The sequence below is a fragment of the Petromyzon marinus genome, chromosome 34, assembly GCF_048934315.1.
Source record: "Petromyzon marinus isolate PM22_M1 ecotype Great Lakes invasive population chromosome 34, UKy_Petmar_22M1.pri1.0, whole genome shotgun sequence".
Lineage (NCBI taxonomy): Eukaryota > Metazoa > Chordata > Hyperoartia > Petromyzontiformes > Petromyzontidae > Petromyzon > Petromyzon marinus.
Genome location: NC_133700.1, coordinates 9513358 through 9521517, shown reverse-complemented (window position 1 = coordinate 9521517; position 8160 = coordinate 9513358). Strand labels below are relative to the sequence as shown.

The following is an 8160-nucleotide window of genomic DNA, read 5'->3' as shown; positions in this document are numbered from 1 at the left end:
ACCACAGTGCAACCCAAAAAGCACATCGGAAAAGCTGTACGGCATTACCGTGCCGCCCTTTCACGGTGGTTTCTTCAGTGAGTTTGTTGGTGGCCCGTGTGACTAGGTTTTGATTCACTTGAAAACAGAAAATGGGCAGGTGAATTTTTCGATTTAAAGCTTTCGTGACTGCAAGGATTCATCTTCTTTGGTTCTTTCGGTAAAGTCACGTAGAATGAGAATAAAATAATAAATTGATAAAAATAAAATAACACAATAATATTCTCACGACGTTTCGGCCACAACACAGGCGGCCTTCATCAGGTGAAGGGACTGTCCTCCAGACAGTCTCGTCACGTAGAATGAGAAGAAAATAATAAATTGATAAAATAAAATAACACAATAATATTCTCACGACGTTTCGGCCACAACACAAGCGGCCTTCATAAGGTGAAGGGACTGTCCTCCAGACGACAGTCTCGTCCCTTCACCTGATGAAGGCCGCTTGTGTTGTGGCCGAAACGTCGTGAGAATATTATTGTGTTATTTTATTTTATCAATTTATTATTTTATTCTCATTCTACGTGACTTTACCGAAAGAACCAAAGAAGAAGGTGCATTTTTGTTTGCCGTGGGCATCTCGCTATGGCCACATTGGACCAACATCCAGCTTGGTCTCAATATATTAGGCCACCTGGTATTTTCGTAGCATCTGCTGAAACTCAACGAGCGAATACACAACACAAACTGCATTAATTTGGGGTAGGAGGGTGCAGACACCACGCAGCCAATGTTCAACAAACTGAAAACGAATCGCTTTCAATAATTGTTAAACGCTAAGCAGAATGCGTTAGGACAAGATCTGCTTTTGTATGTCATACATTATGCTCTGGTTCTCAAACCCTCTATGTCTAAAGTCCCCTCCAGCTATAGCAGACAGTTTGTATCTGAAATCAAGCCTGCGAATGAAAAGAAAGACACTGCAGCAGTCGGTGTGAGCGTGAGCAGTCATTACAATGTGTGGAGCACAATATCTCCTTACCACAGCTCCTAACAGCTGTGGTGACATGACTATAATAATTTTGAAGGGGTGGCTCAGCCCCCATCAGCTAACCAGGATGTTACAGAGCGTGCCCACTCTCTGCCTGCCCCCCATGCCCTCTGCTGGACCTGAGATGATTCCATTGAGGGTCTGTCTGACCACGGTGGCTAGTGCATTGCTGCAGGGGATGAGTTCACCGATTTCCCGGAGATTCTCGCGAAGTCTACTCACCCCCCCCCCCCCCCCCCCCCAGATAGACCATAGAGCCCACTCGATAATTCTCACGATGTCAGCATCTTTCAGTGTGATCTCATTGGTGTTCACGTTCGTAGCTCGATGATGCGGTTATTCAAGTCATACCACGTGTCGTTCAGGGCAATGTCCAACATATCGCTCTGTGTCATGGGAGCTGAGAAAGGTTCTTAAATAAACTCATAGCACGTGGAGCAAAACAGGAACTGTTCCTCTTGAAGAAGCTCCGAGCACTTGGAGCGAAACGTCGGACATCATACTGAACAACACGCGGTGAAACTCGAAAACAAATCGGAGCGCTATACAGCACAAATGCGAAAACCTACTGCAGTAGAATTTTATTTGATTATCATTTTTCGTGTTCATTTTAATGGGGAGATTTCTGCCAGAGTTATGTTATGGTTATTTTGCATTCAAGTTTGGTGTGTTCTAACATATCCAGGTTTATTTGCCTTCAAAAGAAGATCACCAGTTCTCAGCACACAATCCAGATTTATATTGTTTAAAATCAGTCTATTGCTTTTCTTTTCATGATTCGGACAATACAAAAACTCATCCTGTTTCCAAATGAAAATACAATGCTGTGAAAACATAACTTGAATTGTTTAATTTACTACCAGCTGGAATTGCATCGAATACATTTCTTGAATTATCGCAGAAACCAGAGGTTTATATGCCAGATTGGCTTTTTGAGCTAGAGGACCGTACAGCAATAGAGTTTGTTTGTTCCTTTCTCAATCCGCTTGTCCTGGTGAGGGTCGCGGCGGCAGCATGTTGAGTAGGGAGGTCCAAACCTCCCTTTCCATGGCGACAGACTCCAGCTCTTCCTAGGGAATTCCTAGGCATTCCCTGGCCAGCCGAGCGACATCGTCCCGCCAGCGTGTCCTGGGCCGGCCCTGGCATCTTCGCCCAGAGGGACGTTGCTGCTGCTGCCCGGTAGAGTTCCAGCGGGATTCTATCGGGGAGCATCATTTCCGGGTACCCGAACCACGTCATCTGGCTCCTCTCGATCCGGAGGAGCAGTGGCTCGACTCGGAGGTCCTCCCGGACTATCGAGCTCCGATCACGGAGAGTTGAGCCCGGCAACCTTGCGCAGAAACCTCATTTCTGCCCCCTTGTACAGGCGATCTCACCCTTTCGGCAGCAATAGAGTGTTCTGTGAATTAGACAAATTATCGTGCTGATTACAATGGTTATGATGCATTAACACGAGTGTGAGGATGATTCATTACTAGATTACTAACCAAATTACGTGAAAGTCTTTAGTGGCTCTCACATTTCAGTGAGCACAGTCATTATTGGTGTGGGTTTAATCATATTTTTTCTTTTTACATTTCCACATCAATTGTCACTCACCCATTTAATTGAGCTGATGATGTTTTGTCTTAGTTTGACTGTAAATTCCCAGAAACACAATCAATCATTTCATTAACGTTATCCAGCGACCGCAAAAAAAAGTTTTTAACAACTATTTTCACTTTATTTGAAGCTGCACTTTAAAGTTAATCTGACGATTGATCATTGTCAGCGTCTGAAAATACACGACCGCTTTATGTCAATGTGGTCTGGTTTTTTTTTGCGCCAGAAAACGAATTACTTTTGCGATTTATGATTAAGCACCGTATTTATTGCCTTTTCATGTTACGACCAGAATTGTTCTCAAGATCGTCGATGCCACCAGCACCTCGCCAATGCTTGTCACCATCTGCCAGATCCTGCAGCTGCTGCACAGCGGACAAGCGTCCTCCACGATGTGCCGTAGAAATCTCCCACCGTCTGCTCTAAGGTCGCCAGACCCGTGGAGACCTTGGTAGCTGGACTTGTGGAGACGACTCCCAATCCCTTTCTTAGTAATTGACCGCCCCCCTCCCCTGCCCCACATACTGCACAAGCGGCCAACCCAGCGCCACCTTTTTGGCCGATTCATATCGACAGCACTCACCTGCCACGTTCTCATCCAGACCTCTGCATTGATTATCCGAACTTCCCACGACATTCCTATAACCTGCCCGAAGACACCTGTGTTCAAATGCCAACATTTTTTATATGAGTGCTGTTTTGTTTAATGGCTGCTGAGTGTTTGCATTGTAATCAATGTATTTAATATAATCATGATAATAGTAATTTACAGCCCTTCGTCAAGTCATTGCTGGGCGAATAGCTCCACTTGCTGTGTCAGTCATGGTGGTTGTTTGACCATACTTTTTGCCACGCTTTTATATACAATACAAACAGAAACACTACATCGAATACGTTTTAATCAAAAAATATTCAACAACAGTCTGAAAATCCGACATCCAAAATAATTATATCTGGAACTCTTCCCTCGAGGATACCAACTCAAAATGCACAAACCTGCCAAGCGTACAAAATAAATGGAGCGGGGAAAGTTGTCTCTGACGTTCGCTTTTGACTACAGAGATAACTGAGCCACTAATTTACCAACACGGCGGTCGCCCTCGTGACCTTCCCACAGGCACAATCCTTGAAGTGAACTCTGACCGGTAACGCAAATGACACGATCTTCTGACAGCGACATCCACTCTGCATTATTCATTAAAGCGTTGGCGATAAATACTAATTAAAACAAGGCACCTTTTGTTGTTGTTGTTAACGTTTCCGAGTTGTGCAAACACGCGGATTTTCATTATAATTGGCAACATTTTAAAAGTTGCCAGTTATGTTTTTGTAATTTGTGTTTAATGCATTATTTAATGCGAGGTAGTGATAAATTATTACTGACGTTGCTTGCGGCTGCTGCTGCTGCTACAACACGCGAGTCGCGGTTGGGGGTTACTTGAGGAGAGCGGAGCTCTGCGTGAAGTTGGCGTGGAGGGAGGCCGGGGAGTGGATTTGCTGCTTCCGTGTTCGAGCTTGACAGAGGTCACCACCGCCGTTCCTGGAAGAATTCGAGAGAACGATCTAAACTGTGCAGTCCCAGCTCCCTCCAGAGGTGGCCGGCTAGCTCAGGGTGGGGGTAGCCCCGTAGAGTTGGTGGGGGGGGGGGTGTTGGTAAAAGGGACTGACCCCCTACCACTTATGAAAGCTCAGCACACCCCCCTCCCCCACCCAGCCTCCCCCCCCTATTGCATTCTGATAAATGATATGCTCAAAATGTGAAGTACAATTAAGGGGGTGGGGGCACCGCCGCAAACCTTTCCTCGTACACGGCGGGTGGAGAGCTCGAGGAGAATGCACGACGGAAACGAGCAGACCTTGTCGTGTCCTCCAATTCTGTTCAGCGTTTTAACATTTGGCTCACGTTTGTTTATCTTTGAATGAGTTGTGGCCCCCACTGAGGTTTGTATGCCCCCCCCCCACCCCACCTTCGGACGAGGTCACGCTACAGGGTTGTGGAGGGTGGGGGGGCTACAGTAGGGTGGCAGTGTCGCTGAGATCTTGATTTTGAATCCCACGTTCTCTCTGCTCATCCATCGTCCACTACTGGTCTAACCGCTCACGGTATTTCTACGAATGGGTCGGCATCCTATTTTTGTTGCACTGCTGCCACCCTGGCACGTTCATTTGTTTCCATCTGAAGCATCGGCATGAGCATCACCACCAGCCATGACCTGTCCACTGTCGAATGAAGGCCCTTCTCAAGGGGTCGCCAGCTCTCACGGTCTTGTGATGCAAGGATCTATCCAGCACCTGCACGTGAACCGATTTCATCACTCCGTCTCCACGGTGCATGCCCCATACGCCTTTAACCTTAAACAAAAGCTAGTTTGTCTTTAGCCAGGATATACCATTGAACAACGAAAGGAAACGTGTGCAATAACTCTTGTTAGATTTTTTTTTGCGTTGCTTTAAGTGCATCTCGAACTATATGCTGTAGCCGTCTGACACCTTCGATCTGCTTTGCCGGCTTTAATATTTTGACACCCTGGAAGCAATGCCCGGAGGTCCGTACGCAGTCATTGCCATAGGCGCGACGGCACGAAGCAGAAGCGCATGGCTTCGCGAACAAGGAGCAAGAGGCGCAGGGCAATTAACAGGTGTTTTGCGTTCGCTGTCTGTGATAATTTGATTTAAATTGAGCACCGAGCCCTTGCTATTAAATGACGAAACTGCGTCGCTTTGGAAATGCAACCAACGGCGCGAATAACGCGACGGAGGTTGTGCGATGAACGAATAATGAGCAGCATTAGTGAGGCTCCCATTAAACGTTACTTATAATTACGTGTATATATACACACAAAGGATGTGTATTTTTTTATTTCTAAGGACAATTCCTCATCTTTGCACTATAATGATGTGTGACGTAAGTTACATGGTCATCATCATCATCATGTCTTCTCCGTGTAGTTTCCATACCTCGTCGTTCTGTGATACCCCGATCCATCTCACTTATGCACAAGAATGGATTTCATCGCTCCAATCCCCATGATGGTCTCGCCATTTTTGCCATGTTCCTCTTCCTTCGGCTGCCGCTCCATCATCGCCAGCCTCATCATCTAGAGGCCATCATCATCATCATCATTCCTTCTCGCGACGCGTCCTACGCAAGCCCGTCCCCTCGTTCGCATTTGTTCTCTGATCCATGCGCTCCTCGTTATGTCTGGCAGCGTAATTCCACGCGCGCGCATCTCTCCACGCGTTTGGAAGGACGCGCACTCTGCAGTTGTTGTTGTTGTTGTTTCATTTTCCCTTTCCGTTGCTCACATTCTCTGAGCCATGCGTCACAGCTGGAAATCTGCACCGGTTGAAAAACTTTGGATGTTACACAAGCCTTCAAAGCCGCAATTGATAAAACAACAAAATAGCACTCAAGCCATGTAGCAGATAATCCCTATTTGCAAGATAAAGGTGCAGCCCTGAAATTGTTTGCTCACGCCACTGCTGGCCAAACATCGAGAAAGTTGTGGGCGTCTCCACACTTCCCTCGACCACACAGCGACCTGCCTATTGACTGAGATGTACTCATTTACACCGCGGAATTGCCCATTGATTCAACTGCCGTGCTGGGAGAATTAAGCGGCAACTTCTGGATTTCAATTCCAGTGTGCGAAACATTACAGCGTGTTGTGGTAGCATTCCGGCTCGGTTCCTGCACTCCGTCATGACTGCAGCCAAGGTATTATATGCCAATAGTCCGTGGAATGAGTGCTGCAGTTTTTTGACCGCTGCGTCAGAGTGCGGAGTATATTGCAAAACCGGGAGAAACTCGGCAAAGATGATAGGTGGCTCTAACTTATTAATGATGTGTCAAGGGAAGCGGGCCACACACACACACATATATTGTGTGTATATATTGGTTTTTGGGTCGATGGAGGGGTATTGGACATTTCACAACATATATAATTATTTTCCAAAAGATGGGAAGTCATTTGCGGGAAATGTCGGAACATTTCAGAGCAAGGATTAATCATCCAGCGCATTAACGTTTCCGGAGAAGTGAAATAAGATTGTTAGCGATTGCACGGAGGGGAAATTACGACTATGGCAGCAGAGGAGGGAAGCAATAAGCTAAAGGGCAGATAGCTGCCAAGATGGGTGGACCTCTGCCGGCTGTGTGCATAAATACGTGCACGTGGGAGTCGGTGCCGTTGCCGCTCGGGCTAAAAAGACGCACATGGCCGGGGTCTCGGAAAAAGACAAAGCAGCGAGGTGGCTGATACGGACCTACTGCAGTGGACGATGCAGGAAAGGAGCAGAGTGGATGGATGGAATTTTTTGTTTATTTTTTTGTTTTCACGTGAGCACGCCACGTGACCCAGGAGTGGGGGGATTGAATACTGTTGGCGGGAGTGAATTGTCTCGGACGAAAGTGCACTCGGCTGCCTGGCTCCGGAGTGATTTGCAATTTTATCACATTAACTTCAGCTCGGGGGGGAGGGGGGGGGTGTACGGTCCCCGAGGTGTCGGCGCATCGCGAGAGGTCCCAGTGTGTGTTTCCCTGAGAAGCGTAATCATCGTGGAAATTAGATTTACTTTGATTTTGTCCACGGGATAAAAGAAGCCTATATAGCTCAACTTATCATAAACAACCCCCACCCCCTTATGGTATCATGATTATTATTATGACTTTCTTTTCTGTCGTCAGTCTTGTGACTTTTACATTGAATCTAGAGAGTGCTGAGAAAAATGAATTTCACATATTTTATACATTTCAAACCTAAAATGTGATAGAGATATTAATGTAAGTCCTAATAATAGATTTAAAAAAAAACATAACCTGATTAAACAATTACACTAAAACATGATACTCTTTCAACGTGTATTTATGATTCCTACATTCAATAACCACGCGTGAAAAAGTATGTGAACCTTTAGATTCAGTCACTGCTGAAACCCCCTTGAGCAGCAATGACTTCAACTAAGCGTTTCCTGTAACCATTGGTCAGTCTCTCTCACATCGGATTCGAGGAATTTTGGCCCATTCCTCCTGACATAACTCCTTCAACTCGGTGACATTTGAGAGCTGCCTTGCATGGACAATTCGCTTCAGGTCCTGCCACAACATTTCGATGGGGTTTAGGTCCGAAATTTGACTAGGCCCATTGTAAAATGCCAAACGTCTTCTTCTGCAGCCATTCTTTTGTAGATCTGCTTGTATGTTTAGAATTATTGTCTTGCTACAATACCCACTTTCCTGCTGCAACGCACACTTTCAGTTCAGCTTCAGCTCACGGACAGATGATACAATGCAGTTTTAATGGTTGTGTCAATGATGATATGCCGTCCAGCTCCTGAGGCAGCAAAGCAGTCCCAAACCATCACACTCCCACCACCATGCTTGACGGTTGGGATAAGGTTCTACAAACTAAGCTGTATCTGCGGCAGCAAGAACATTGGGGAAACTAAGCAACATGTCTCGGACCGTGTCCGTGAGGATAAGGCAGATTTGGAACACGGTAGGACCAATACTTCTGCCGTGCCTGATC

The 8160-nt window shown here is 46.2% G+C and overlaps 1 long non-coding RNA gene across 1 annotated transcript; it reads right to left on the bottom strand.

The window, feature by feature from the left end:
* Window positions 1–1279: 1279 nt before the first annotated feature.
* LOC142929776 (uncharacterized) lies at window positions 1280–6612 on the bottom strand. Its single transcript, XR_012945931.1, has 3 exons — window positions 5591–6612; window positions 4017–4172; window positions 1280–2429 (listed from the first exon to the last, which is right to left on the bottom strand). It is a non-coding gene; the product is annotated as an uncharacterized LOC142929776 (long non-coding RNA).
* Between the last annotated feature and the right edge of the window lie 1548 nt (window positions 6613–8160).